Raw genomic sequence first — 15911 nt, forward strand, 5'->3', positions numbered from 1 at the left:
GTGTGCTTATATTAGATGATGACCAGTATTTCTTTCCTATATTACTTTAGTATGAAATCACCACTCAATTTTACCATGAAAATTTGAAGCTAAGCCTACTATTTTCATTAGAAATATGAATGAAGTAGCAAAATGTTGCACTAGTAGCTGGTGGAAATGAGTGCCCAGCTGGAGAGTGGGAAATGTGACATTCTTTCAATAGCAGTACTCATATTTTTGTGGAAAAGTGTCCTTATATTGTCAGTATTGTTACTTTCATTTGCAAGTGAACTACCTCAGAAATACAAATACCTGTACTTGAGAGTTTTTAAAATTGTTGGTCTTCTATCAAATTACTTGTAGCCAGGTTTCTGCAGACTTAGAATTTTAAATCAATGATGCAGTATGCCCGGTTCATAACTTTATTATTACTTTTTTAAGAATAAGCACAGTCAGGCTATTTTTATCTTAAGGATTTCTGGATTTCATCCTAGAAGACCAAGGTCTTCCCAAGGCTCTGGCCTCAAATATTCTTCCAGTCTTCAAAAGTAGAGTCCCTAATTTCCTAATATTCTGACACTAAAGATATTTTTTTCCTTTTCAGGCTTTTTTTTTCAATTCAGAATCAACTTTAATTTTTACAGTATCATATTGGATTTGTAAGAACTCGCAAAGACCAAAAGAACCTCCAACAATCCACAACATGAGGACTTGGTAGGGAAGAGTCTTGTTCGCAAAGTTCTCATTACTGCAGGTGTGAACAAGTCTGAAATTTCAACCCTCTTAGAAGTCCTCTGACCCAACCAAGTGCGTCCTCTTGAAATTCAGTGGCTTTTCCTAACTCACCTCCTTTTTCTGGTTGTTTGATGTGTAGTTCTTCCCTGACAAGCCAGATTACATAATTTTTGAAAGTATGAATTTAAATATAGGGTGATAAAATGTGACTCTAATGCAAAAATTATTTATACAATAAAAATTTAAATAGAAGTTTAATTTTAAATACATATAAGTTAACAGTCCCTACAATAGTTATTTTTTAATCAGTACAGAGACTAACTTTAAAATATCATTACAGTTTTAAAAAGTAAAGATTTTGGTTCTTTTAAAAAATTATATTAATTCATCAGGCAGTATCTTCCAATTCTATGATAAAATTTGAAAGGATCACTTTATTTTTAATGTTTTCTACCTGCCAGCGTGATATTATTGTACTTTTAAAATATTATTTTTTCTTTCAGTGCTGAGAGTAAAACCTACGACCTAATTAACACTAGGCAAGTCCTCTACTACAGAACTATACTGTCAGTCCTACAAAATTGTTTAAAACATAAGTATCTTTCTTTCTTTTCATAATGGTTATAGCTATTTTTAACTGTGCATATACTTCTTTGAAAATAAGAGATTTTCTGAGTTCATTTTCATTTTTTATTGATGGAATTTTGGTCCCACTTTTTATGTTTTAATTTATACTGAATGTCTTAATAAATCTGTATTATCTCCTAAGTCAGAGCATGCTAGAAAATATTTGCATAGTGCTTTTATACTTGAAAGTCCAAGCAGTGGTATGGAAAAGTAGTAGATTTTATTTCACAGTGTCAGATTATTTTTTAAATTTACATAAAAATTAAATATGATTACTATGTACAGCAAGATGTTTTCATATATGTATACATTACAGAATAGCTAAGTCAAGTTTTAATATTTATCACCTCACATATTTATTAATTTGTTAGAATATTTGAAATCCATTCTTAGACATTTTCAAATACAAATTTATTTTTTTAAGTTTTTATTTGATGTGATAAATCCATTGTGGCATTCAATTTGAAAGAAAACGTTCTGGTACTATTTTCCTAGCATAAAAATGCTTCATAAGCCCCAGCTAATGTGGCACTCAGATGGTACTCTCTCTCTAAACTCTATCATCATTTTCCTTAAGAAGATACTGGTTGCAATCAGCAGGTAGGAACGAATTCACCGTGCACTATTGCTTTTCATTATAACCAGAGAAATAACACTACCTTCAGTGGCATCAGGACTAATAAATTATTAGTCTGTAGCCTGATATAGATACCTCTTATCATTATAATTCCATAGTACATATCACATAATTTAACCATTACAAGTACACAATTAATATCATAACAAATTCATCATGTTGTGGAATTGTTACCATAAATTAGTTTTGAAGCATTTCCATCACCCCAATAAAATTGTTTATGGCATGAAGTCTTTAGTATTCATGCTAGTAATCTTGGTTCATACAATGAATAGTCTATATCCATAGATTTGCCTTTTCCGGACATTTTAAGTCAATAAAATCACACAATATGCAGAGGCTTCTTGATTTTAACCTGTTCCACTTAGCATATTCTTGAGGTTCCTCTGTGTTACATATGTTTCAGCACTCTGCTCGCTCTTATTCCTGAGCAGTATTCTACTGCCCGAATATATAGTGCTTTTGTGTATCCTTTTACCAATAGATTAATGATTACCTTGTTTATTACTTTGGCTGATTTAGAGTTATTATTTTTATTTTATCTTTATCGTTAAAAAAATTTAAGTATACTATCTATGACATAAACTTTACTATTGTAACTTTTAAGTATCACTTTGTGGCATCAGAAGTATTCATATTGTTTCATAATTGTTTTAGTTCAGGCTGCTATAGTAAAATACCACAAACTACATAATTTATGACCTAGATAATTTATAAAAATGTACTTTTTATATTTCTGGAAGCTGGTAAGTCTATGATCAAGGTACTGGCAGCTGAATGTCTGGTAATGACCATACTTTACAGACAAGATCTTGTAGCTGTATCCTCACATAGTACAGCTAGTTCTCTTAGGTCTCTACTATAAAGCCATGATGGCATAACCTTCTTGACTTTACTCCTTAGAAGGACTCACATCCTAATATTATACCTTGTAGGTTAGAATTTCAATATATGAATTTTGAAGGGACATAAATAGCATTCAAGACAGCAACAGCCATGGCCAATATTAATTCCCAGACATTTTTTATCTTTCAAATCTGAAACTCTATAAATCTTCAATATCTTGCTTTCAATTTCTTGGGTATATACTCAGATGTGGGGTTCATGTATAATATAATAGTTCTATTTTTTTAAAAAATCATACTATTTTCTAGAGTAGTTCCATTTTACATCAGAATAATCTTTACATAAGAATTCCTGCCTCTTCACATACCATTTGAAGAAGCTCCATGCATTATTTTTTTTTAAAAATAGTCATTCTAATGGACTAGTGGAGAGGAATTCATGCTTAAAATTCGTTATTGAGAAGGTTTCTGAGAGAAAGATAGACAAAGAGACAGAGAATATAGGTAATGTACTGAGTTTCCACTGTATATGGGCAAACATTACATATAAGTAGACCTATTCTTACCTTAAAATGAAGACAAATTATTAAAATGAAAAGAATAAAAGTAACAAAAATAAGATTTCTTTTAGAATCTGTCAGCTCAAAATTTAAATAGTTTTTGGTGAAGCCAGAGCAAAGCAGAAATAAGAAAAACAAAAAGCTCTCTCCACTTCGATTTTTCAAACTTATATCACTTTTTATTAGCATACACTCATTTTTAAAATGAATATCTCTAGACATTTCAAACATTTATTTAAGCATTTCAGTCATTTTCTTTCAAATCACTTCTTTATGGAAAACAATGCCAGAGAAGACAAACTGGGATGAAACAAACTGGGTACGCAACACCTGAGCCCACTATGGTGATGTTGCAGACAGGCATTTCTGCAGAAGTGTTTTTGCTCTTGTGTCATAATTTGAAAACTGATGCCCTAGGGTTTGATGAAAATAATATTAGTTCCAAACAAATGTTTTATTCATTTAGTTTTCAAATAATTTAAGGAGTTTGGTATGGTAATTGATCATGTGCAGGGAATGATATGGTTGACATAAAAGATCTGTCTCTTACAATGGAGTTTGCAGTTTTGATGAAATATATGATATTAAATAAGTAAAGCAATAATGCATGGCTAACACCAAAAGAAGTATTATTAGGAATAGTAGTCCTTTTTAAAGTATGAAGAAGGACATTCAAACAATTCAGGGCTTGACAGAGGTGTGACTAGGTAAGTGGCGAACGGTCTCACGAGATCACTCTAGTTGGACCAAGCAGATAAAAGCATTAGAGGACCAAGTGGGGCTAGGGATGGCATAGTTAGCACACTGCAAGCATTATTGGTGAATGACAATAGGAATTAAGGAGTAAGGTGGTGAACATAAAGAAAATGTGGTGAAGATGTGGAATTTAAAAGCTATTTAGAAGGAAAAATGGATATTAAATCATAAGAAGGAATGATGAGAATTGAGATTTGTGACATATTAATACGCAGAACACATTCTTGAATAAATATAAATAATCTAACTAATTAAAAACTATAAATAATATAAATGAGAGAACTAGAGATCAAATACACTCTCTTTGTCAATTATTGGATTGAAAATGCTATCACAAAAAACTTCACTAGTATCTATGATCTAACAGCAACTGAGGACAAATTGATTATGAAAATCTAAAGTTGCAGAAATAAGGAACATGTTTTTAAAAAGAAAAAAATATATTTTTCAAAAAGTTTATGCATTCTGCTGTCTTGCAATATAAACTAACAAGTTTCCTTGCAATAGTTTTACAACATAAACTTACAATACAACGTTACTTACAATATCACATATTGGCATCTAATCAGAACTATATCAAGGGTGGCTGAAAAGTAAGAATCTGAGTATGGTAGTTAAAGGATCTATCACAATCTCTTTTCCTTCCATGAACACAGGCTTATGTGAAGATAGAAGAATTCTGGTTACACCTATTTCAGACCTGGTAATACAGTGCATATTGGTAGAAACCATCTAGTTGTCTGCCAATGTCTTTTTAAGAATGTAATACTTTATTTTGTTGATATTTTATGTTTCTGTTAACTGTACATCATATAATATAATGAGAAACTCCTGACAAAACAGCAAGAACAGAGAGATGTCAAGAATGTCCCCCCCCAAAAAAAGGCAGGAAAGCAAATTGCATATGCTATCAATGCAAAACACATGTGCTATCAGTGTAAGCAATGTTTGGCATGTGCTGTTGTCATGTGTGAAGACTTCTTTGGGTGTAATTTTGAATTAAAGATCATTTTTCTCATAAATTTCTACTGGTATTTTCCTTGTACTTTATGTATGGATTTATTTCTGTTGTTATATTTTAGACTTTGTAAACAAAAACACATTTGAAGTTGAAAATATGATGCCTTTTTATAAGCACTCAATAAATATTAAAAATTTGATACTTTAGTTTTTGATATTTTTCCCTGTTAAGTACTTCTTTAATGCAATGAAACTAATAAAATCAAAATTAATAGTTCATCAACAGAAATATTCTAAAGAATAAATGGGTATTATACATCTACCACGATGCTCCTCTAACATAAAATTGTCATGATGTCCTGGGGGGAGCGTGCCTTGGGACACTAACTGACAAACATGCCTGACAGAATAGATTCCTGAAAGGGTTCAGAATGCTTCAAGGAAACATGGTATATTTTGGAAGTGGCATTACAGAGTAGACTGATTATTAAAATATAAATGCTTTAAGGGACAAGGTGTTATATGCATGTAATAAACAAAGAAAATGTTACAGAATTACACAAAAATATCACATAATAAAATATAATCCTAATAAGGAAATGGAAAATGTATTTATGACATCTAACTAGGATGTATTTCTTACATAACTTGGTAAAAAGTTAACAGAAAACAAAATGAAGAGTTTGAAAAACAAAGGATGGCACAGCACAGTTAAGATATAATTATAGCCAGGGGTGGTGGCACACGCCTGTAATCCCAGCACTTGGGAGGCTGAGGCAGGAGGATCACTGTGAGCTCCAGACCAGCCTGGGCTACACAGTGAGTTCCAGGTCAGTCTCAACTACATAGTGAGACCCTGTCTCAAAAAAAACAAAAAAACAAAAGGAAAAAAAAGATATAATTATATATGATGAAAATATGTTACAACTCATATGTTATTGAGATAATCAATGTGCAGATGCATCCATTATTATTACCATGGATAAACAATAAAAATCAATAGGAAAATGGCAAAAGATGAGAAAGAAATTGACATGAAAATATTAAAAATTAATGTTGTAAAAGATGTTTAGCTTTACTAATAGTCAAAATTAACCATGTTTTTAAAAAGTAAGGCACTAATTTTCAGCTATTATATCAATAAATTAAAAAATGAATGCCAGTAATTGTGCAGTGTAAGGAAACGACTTTTTAAATACTCCAGTGTTGGGAAGTAAATGGATACAGCTGAGACAATATATTTTATGATGTGAATACTCTAAATTTTGAATTATGTTTTGGAAAGATTGTATATTCAGAAAATTAAGAAATTTTCTTAGAAGAGACCTAATCTATTTCACTTTGTGAAAGAGAAAAAATAGATATAAAAATTATATTGCAGTAGAGGAAATGATAAATAAAAAGGGTTAGTAGGGAAGAAGATTTGGAATTTAAAAATACTAACCTACACCTATATTTGTCAAAGTAAATACATTCAAAATTATTGAAAATATGTGCAAATAAATGTCAAAAACTAGCAAAGATTGTACATAAAACAATTCTATGTATGTAGTTTAAATTAAACAAAGATTCATGGATTCATTTTTATGTATTTTTCTGTTAACCTTAAAAAACAGACTAATGTTTAGATAAAGCCATAGAATGGTATATTATTAGTTTGCTATAAAATCAGTCACAAGTGCCATGGGAGTATAATTCTGAAATAGATATTATGGAGGGAGATCAGTGGTTACAATGTCTACTTCTTTTAAAGTTGCAAGCATTTATAACAATATTTTAACACTGACTTCTAGGCTGGGGATTTAGCTCAGTGGTTCCGTTGCCTGCCTCACAAGCACAAGGACCGCAGTTTGATCCCCAGTACCAAAACAAACAAACAAACAAACAAACAAAACAAAACAAAAACAAAAAACAACAAAGAATACAACATTGATTTCTGACAATTGTTAAATAGATAACATATTTCATTCTTTTTACTTTCTTAGCAATATTTCATAAATAAGATCAGTAAAGATATTTTAGCTAATAGTGCATTTTATTTATATTTTAGAGGAATAAGTTGAAAAACATTGTAATATTTATTCATAAATTTGAACTTTTTCAATTTTTATTTGCCCTAATTATGAGAAATTTCTAAAATTAATAAGAGAAATCATAAACTATTCTTCCTTGAAAAAAAACAGTTCCTTTAAAAATATTAGGTTATTGTACACTAGGCTCTGATTTCAATTAAGAGATGTAATTCAGAAAAGAAATTATAATTCATTTTTATATTTTTAAAGCTTCTGTTGACTAAACTGTTGTATAATGCAGCTTTTATCCTCATTTTTAAACTGTCACAGACATATTTTTTGTGTCAAAAGCTCTAGTATCAGTTATCTGTTACTACATACCAAAGAATTCCATCATAGTGTGTCTTGAAGTAATAGCCATCTGAGATGGTCTCAGTTCTGTGAGTCAGGAATGTGTCCAAGGTTTCCCTGTACCAATTCTTTCCCACATGGCACTGCCAGATGTTTCTAGCTGGGCTGGAGGAATGGTCCAAAAACTGTACAATGTATTTCACAAAAACTTAGCCATTAGCAATTTCCCCATTCCACCTGAAAATATTCTTATCTTCAAAAAAATTTTTTATTATATGTTATTTTGCATGTTTCTGAAAGAGCTGGTTTCACTATTTTTTTCTGTTAGAGTTTAATTACTTTTGTTTTATATCTTTTATCAGTTTAACTCTTTTTCCAGACTTCTCTATTTTTCTCAACTTCAATCCTCTGACCATCACCAGGCCCAAACCTAATACCATATATTTTAGATTTCTCTTACAATACTCTAAATCCCCATTTTTATTTCATGGTTGGTTTCTGTGCAACACATTAGCTCAAAATATATCAGCTTAAAACACAGTCATTTTATTTGCCATTGTTCTTTGGATTGAAAATGTGGATTTTTGTTCCGTTGGATGGGTCTTTCATTCCACTTGCCATTAGCTGCCATGGTGCCCTTAAGTGATTTCCTGGGACCTAAAATGGGATAGAAGTTTAGAGAAGATTTAGTTGACATTGGGCCAGGAATTTAGTTCAGTGGTTCTGCTGCCTGCCTCGCAAGCACAAAGACCTGAGTTTGATCCCCAGTGTCAAAACAGAACAAAACAAAACAAAAAAAACAAAAACAAAAGACATGGTTAACACCTTAAGATCTTACAGATCTCCCCTTTCATACTTTCTGTCTCTTCCCACATAGCTAACATGTGCTCCCTCACATTTCCTTCTAAGAGTAGTGGTTACACATCATCAATGTTTGGTTTCTTCTACTATAAGACTTTCCATGAAAAGTAAACATAAAAGATTTGCATCTTTTAAAGCCTAGCCTCAGAGGCTAACAAGAGTCACTTCTGATGAATTCTTTTGATCAAACAAATCTCAGGTCTTCCTTATTTTATTTGATATATTTGTTTTAAATAGGAAAATTTACTGGGGAATAGAAACAGCTCCCAAGAGACAGAAGGGATCTTGAATAGGTTGCCTATGAACCATTTATCTGAGAAAATTTTATAGAGAAAAATCATGAGGTGGGTAGAATGTGGGTCAAAACTATAATCAACCAATAAGATTACAAGTATATCCAGTTGGCTAATATTGATCCAATAGTATCAAGAGCATGTGGATGACATGATTAATCTTGGTTGATAATCTATACTCTCAGTCTTGTCTTCAGTGTTGGTCTTTGTCTTAGTGGGTGGGAAAGGATGGCCTGCTCTTAATGAGACAATGGTTTATTTATATGGGAAATCTCAAAGGAGTGATACCAATAATCTCAAGCTCCTCTTTATCCCTTTTGGAAGTATGTAAACCTCATTGTATCTTAATTTTCTTCCAATGTGCCTCCAACCACAGTTGCAATGTGTTCTCATCTTCTGCCCTGACTCCCTTCAGGGCCTAGCCCTGTCTAAATGCCTATAATATTTATACCTAATTTAGCTGTCTATAATAGCCTCATCTTGCCCCTTATTCTTTGACTGTGGATGATTATGTTTTTGCTACTTCTCAGAGGTTCCTTGAATATTTTTAGCTGCTATGATAAATACTGTGACCAGCTTCTCTAATTTTTTATTTAGCTATAGCTTTGACTATTTATTAAACAAAATTGTTTCATTCTGACATGTCAAACTCATCTAATTCCAATTGTGTGCTTTTATACCTTATTTAAGGTATCTTTCTTTACCCTTGGGTCACAAAAAATTTTTCTTACATTGCTTTTCCTATTAACTTTGGCTTTCACATTTTGATTACCTTGGTAAATGATCAACATATACCCCAGATATGAAGTTATTCTTAGTGTAAGGTCAAAAGTAGGGACTCAATTTTTTTGCCACAATAATAAGCTCATTTCTACAACCTGTCTCAAGCACTATATTAAACAGAAGAACCTGGGCATTGTGTTAATCATTTTTCTGCTACAAAATATTTGATACCTGAAACCTAAAGGAAGAGAGTTTATTTGGCTCATGGTCACCGAAGTTTCAGTTCACAGCTGCCTGGATCTAAGTCAGGAACATCATGGCAGAAGTGCATGGTACAAGAAGGCGGTGAACTGCATGGTAGCTAGAATATGGAGAGACAGAAAAAGAGTAAAGGACCAGGGACCAGATATAGTCCCAGTGCCGTGCCTAGGGACACACCCAGACATAACTAGTAGTGTACTTTGCTAATTTCCTAGATGGCTCTCAGATCAACCCAGATGATGATCAGAATTATACAAAAGACAGGAATCCTTGATTGATGTAAAGTGAATATACGGAACATGTGCAAAGATAAAGGATAATGGCCCGTGGGCCTGGGACATAGACTGAACAAGTTGTGGAAAGTTCTTTCTCACATCACTACTTTCCTAGGAGTTCACCTCATGCATAACAGGTACTGTACATTAATGAATGCCATTTCTTTATCATTTGAGATAATCATGCAGCTTTCCCTTTAGGTTATTCATTGGAAGATTTTCTTGATATATTTTCTAATATTAAATCTTCCTTTCATTTCTCATAAATCCTATTAGGTGTGCTAATTTTTTTTTTTAGGAGGAATTATTGTTCACTGGAGTGGAGTTTGCACACAGAGAAGATGAAATAAGATGTGAATGTGCCTGGAAGGAGCCTACTGGTCTGGAAACCAAGGGGCTCCATCCCCTGATTTCAGCATCAATGAGGGGCCTGGGTCTTCTGGGAGCATTTGTGCTGATGGAGCCATGAGGTGCACTTTGTTTTCTAAAACACTGTTGAGTTCAGCAAGCATTAGAGCTGAGTCTTTGTGTCTATATTCACAAGTGACAGGGCTCAATAATTTTCTTTCCTTGCTCTGTCTTTCTGTAATTTGGGAATCAGTGTTATTCTGCTTTCACAAAATAGCTAGACCTGCATTCTCCCCTATCCAAGTTTCTTGAAGATCTCTATGCTGGGATCTTCTCTCCCTTGGAAGTCTGACTGAGTTCACTTGTTAAATGGCTCTGGCTGAAGTGTATGGAGATATTTGATTACTATTTTAACGTCTTTAATAGTTATCAATCTACCAATCTTCATTTCTTCTTGTTCCAATTTTGGCATTTTAAGCTTCACCAGAAACTTTTCTATTTTCTCCAGTTTTTCGTATTTGTAGATTTAGAGTTGTTCATAATCTTCATTTGCTTTGAATTCATACATTCATTCATTCATTCACTCCATTTATTTTCCATCTATACCTATTTCCTTTTTTGCTATTGTTCTATACTTTGCTTATGTGCAATTTGCTACCTTTTTTCACATACATAGGAGTTGTTTTAGCCACTATCCTCCTGTTACTGTCTTGATATTATTACTTTATGGTTAGAGAGAAGGCTTATGCCATTCTTTTATAACTCAGAGGTCCCATGCGCGTCGTGTAGATTTCATGAATGTCATATGTGTGACCGAACTCATACACCAACTCCTGCTTGAGTGGCAAGTTTTGTACATATTATATATTTCACATGTTTGCTTATGTTTGTCGTCTGCTTGATCTGTTATTTCTCATAAGAGATATACTAAAATCTCCAAAAATGTTGTTTGATGATCTATCTGCATCTCTCCATATTTCTTTCAGTTGTTATTTTTTATATTTCGAGGAATGGCAACCCACAGAGTCAGATGGGAAAGAGCACAGGGGACTGTCTGCACACTGGAGATCAAAGGATTTTGTCGAAGGTCTGGAGCTCACTGCTGTGTCCGGTGCGAGTCCGCATCAAGAGGCTCAGGGGGAAGGCAGAAGAGTCTATGCCAAAAGGCTGAAGAACCATCCCCAGAAGCCAGAGTCTGCGCTTTAAGTCAGGAGATGAAGTCCAAGGTAAAGGCAAACACGAACTCCTCTGAAGAAATAGAAAAATCCATACTTTCAGTTTAAAAAGACAATGAATCCTTAGCTTTCTGTATATGGAATAAATGTAAATATGTTTGGTTGGCTTCCTCTGGCCCTGCCCACTCACTTTCCCTCTTTCGCTGCCCCTCGGCTCTCCCTCCGCCTCTCCCCCTTCATCTTTACCTGCCTTTGCATCTCTGTAGCATAAGGAACCTTTGAAAAGTCCATTGTCATGATTCTCGGTTTCCCTCACACTTAACCGGTAGTATATTCCCAGGCTTTCCTCCACCAGTCCTACTCATTTGGCATGGCTCATTGATTCTCTTCCTCATACCTGTTGTATTCCTTAAAATTAACATTTTTCCATAATCATTTTACTTAATGACCTATGAAAATAGGTAGTTTATGTATTCCCTCACGTCCTGCATCCATTTAAGTGTCTGTGGACAGCCTCATTTGAAATATTCCACAACAAAATGCTGTTTTGTAAATGAACATCTGAGAAAATGAAAATTTTTCCTATAGAATCTTACTTTCTATAGATATTCGACTATTTTAACTTATAACATAACCGTGTTTAAAGTAGAACTGAAAGAAAAGAAAAACATTCTTAAAAAGTACAGTAAGAGAAGAAAATTATAGGCAATATAAAAAAGTAGGATGAGTTTAGCCAGGCGTGGTGGCACACGCCTGTAATCCCACCACTTGGGAGGCTGAGTCAGGAGAATCATTGTAATTTGGAGACCAGCCTGGGCTACACAGTGAGTTGCAGGTTAGCCTCAACGACATAGTGAGACCCTGTCTCAAAAAATAAACAAGCAAACAAAAAACCCAAAAGCATTAGTATATAGGTATCTTAAAAATAGCTAATACTGGCCTGGGGATTTAGCTCAGTGGTTCTGCCACCTGCATTGCAAGCTCAAAGAACTGAGTTTGATCCAAGGTAGTAAAAAAAAAAAAAAAAAGCTAATACTAATTTTAATGAAGCATGACAATCATATTATTAAAAATAAATCGTCATACACTTCAAAAAAGAAATAATAAATATAATGTTGCGTAAGATATACATATAGTTTCTATGATTCGTATTCTGCACCAGGGATTTAGCTCAGTGGTACAGCATGCTGCCTGTCTCAGAAGCACAAGGTCCTGAGTTCAATCCTCAGAACAACAACAACAACAACAACAAAAATTGTGATTTATGGGGCCAGGGATTTAGCTCAGTGGAAGTGTTTCTATCAAGTAATCTGGCTTTGCATTGTAAAGTTGTGGGTGATAAGTCATTTATATATAACAAATGTATAGGCACAATTATGAATATAAAATTAATCATTACCATAAAATATTAAGTTCATTTAAGCAAATATTCTCTTACATTGCAGATCTTAGGAAATTACATTTCCTTTGTAATACAAATAAACCTGAGAGTTAGTGAATGGATTTAAATGGTTTACTGAATTGTTAAAATATTTTTATGTACTATTACCTCTTTTAAAGTTTCACCTACTTTCATCACTTCTCAGCCTTTTGGCTAAACTCAAGTGTAAACTTTCACCTACTTTCATAAGTATCTTTTCTTTTACTAATCAGAAGACACATATGCATGTAAAATGATATTAATTTTAATTTTCCCACAATGATATTTTTAAATGATATTATTTTAAAAATATATTAATTTTCCCACAATGACATTTTAAATCCTGTGGTAAATCATTTTTAAATCTAGTTTGTGTTATTATAATTGTTTTTCATATTACATATTTTTTCTTTTCTCTGAATTACCAAATTAGAAATCATTAATATAAGAACTTTTCCCAGTTATATCTTACACACACACACACACACACACACATATGTATGTAATGCTGTGCACTGTCTGATAAATAAAACTCTAATATATATAAAATTTTCTCACTACATAATGTCATTCTTGGTATTGAGGTGAATGCAGTTTGAATCAAAAATAGTCCTGTCATTTGAAAGCTAAAAATCATAATTTTTGAGAAATAGACGTAAGTAAGAATGATAATTTCCAGTCCACATTGAGCAATTCAGCAAGACCCTGTCTCATAAAATAAAAATCTGGGGATGTAGTTCAGTGGTAGAATGGCTTTGCAGTTGACCCTCACTTCTGCAAAAAGAATTTACAAAAAATGCATACAATTATATAAGATTTCTATATTTCATAATATTATTAATAGTGAACATCAAATATTTTACATTGGATTTCAGAGAACATATTGTACATTTTGTGAAATATTTGTATATTACTGATCAGAAAAATGTATCCTAAAATAAACTGATAGCTTCTATTCTCTGAGAAGTGAATTGTCAAATAAAAATAAATGCCTTATAGTAGTACATGGAAATAGGCTTGAGATGTAAGTACCTGATAATATTATTATAATTTTTCTAACTTTTAGTCAGTGATTTCATCTGCATGTTTCTTCCAAGGTGGTTTTAAATTTGAAGTACATTTTATTTTGATGTTTAGCTACAACTTCATAAAAGCGATTGCTATTTCATGACAGCATGAATAATTATAAAAGGACATTTAATATAAATGTCAAGTACATCTAGTATAAATTTCATACTATACAGATAGTTTTGTATACAATTAATTTATGTTAGATATCAATTTGGGGAAAATGAGAGAAACATATGTTTACAATTTTATCTCACAAAATTAAAGAATCAGGAAAGAAAAATCATATGGGTCACCTGTAGGTTACTTATTCATACTTTAACTTATTCATTTGTGAAATAAGTATTGGATGCCTGTTAGGTCTGAGATATTATGTTGCTAACTGGTGACAAAAAAGATTAATAAGTGATTGTCTTTAAGTAGGCTGTACTTTATCAGAGGGAGAGAGCTTTGCAAAGAACCATGGGCTGCTGAATGATACATTAAAGCAGGAAACAAAGAGGGCCCTGGACAGATAACTCTTTATCATGAAGATAGGAGAAAAAAGCAATTTTTAATGATGCCAGAGGCTCAGTGAGTGACTTCTGTCAGTCTTGAGAGCCTTGAATAGAAGTTTGTGCTTTCTTATGTACCTCTTTTTACATCCTCAAAGCTTAATTTTATTGGTGTTTCTCTGAGAATATAGCAAGCAGGCTTTACACAAAGCAGAGCAGTGGAGAGGGGGTGAACAAGCAGTTCTGGTGGGAATTTCTGAGTCCATTACACTCTTTTGGTGACAGATTACAGAAGTGTTCATGGCTACTCAGGAACATTCTACAAAGAGCATAGTTATCAAGTTAACCCATAGATGCCTAGAAACACAGTTAATTCATAGTTGCTCACTTCCGTATAGAGGGGTGGTCTCCTCTCTCAATATGACTAAACCAGAAAACTGTTAAAGACACATTCACACAGCAGAATAAAAGGCTGATATTATTTAATCAAAATGGAAGGATATCAGGAAAGATTACACAGAGATGGCCATACTTGAATAAAATCCTGAAAACCTTAAACAAGTTTGTCCAATAAATTCTAAGTTAAGCAATTTAATGTAACTGAGCTGTTTTAGACTCTACCCATAGAGAACGTCGTGACTGAATATCCAATAAAATTCTTCCTGGTGCATAAAAAATTTTACAGCATAAATCCAAAAGGACAGCTTTTCTCCATGAATCCATATCTAAAAAAGTTATACTTCCATAGGATTCTTTTTGTATGAGTAGAAATTTGAAATACAGAGGATTTTAGTTGTTAAGGTTAGGGCTTTAATATTCATATATTACCAGGCTTCACCTAATGAAAATTCTCACAAAATAGAATGTTTCCTATGAGATTTTTTGAAAAGTTTTTAAAATGTGAAGCTATAGTTATTTTAATTAACTTGGCTGTGATAATCATTTTAGTGCATGTATGTCAAAACATGATCTAAAATTTAGCACCTGTAATGCATATAAAATTTTATGTATCATTTTTAATGATACTGGAAAAAACTTTAAAGGAATGGCAAGAAAGTATTTGCAAAGAGAAAATAATTTAGCAATTAAGAGTAGATTATTCTTTTTATAATTAAAATCCTTTAAAAACAAGTCCAACAATATTTGAGAATTCTGAACATGTGATAAATCTCGTGATAAATTGGAAAGATAGATGCAATTTGGTGATAACTGAACTAATCAATGGAATGGTGATTACTTCAGGAATTTAGTGACTAAAGAAGGTCTGGGCACTTTTGATGATTGGCCATAAATGCAGTGGCAGCAACCAATTTAAAAATCAGTTGATTAGGTGTTAAAATCTTGTGGATATTCAAACCAAATTTCTTGGGAAAGATAATTAGAACTGTGACAATAGTTGTTTCTTTGTACTGATCTCTCTAGATACCTTTAATGTGCTACAGGCCCACGTCTCCCCATATTTCAAATATATCCTGGTTTACTTGAAAATACTTAGAATCCTTGTCCTTCAATAAACAAATAAATCTACCAT

General features: G+C 32.7%; 1 pseudogene; it reads right to left on the minus strand.

The window, feature by feature from the left end:
- Positions 1-431: 431 nt before the first annotated feature.
- On the minus strand, positions 432-11689 carry LOC104850811 (annotated as a pseudogene).
- Between the last annotated feature and the right edge of the window lie 4222 nt (positions 11690-15911).

The sequence above is a fragment of the Fukomys damarensis genome, unplaced genomic scaffold (assembly GCF_012274545.1).
Source record: "Fukomys damarensis isolate Sample0158 unplaced genomic scaffold, DMR_v1.0_HiC HiC_scaffold_20, whole genome shotgun sequence".
Classification (NCBI taxonomy): Eukaryota; Metazoa; Chordata; class Mammalia; order Rodentia; family Bathyergidae; genus Fukomys; species Fukomys damarensis.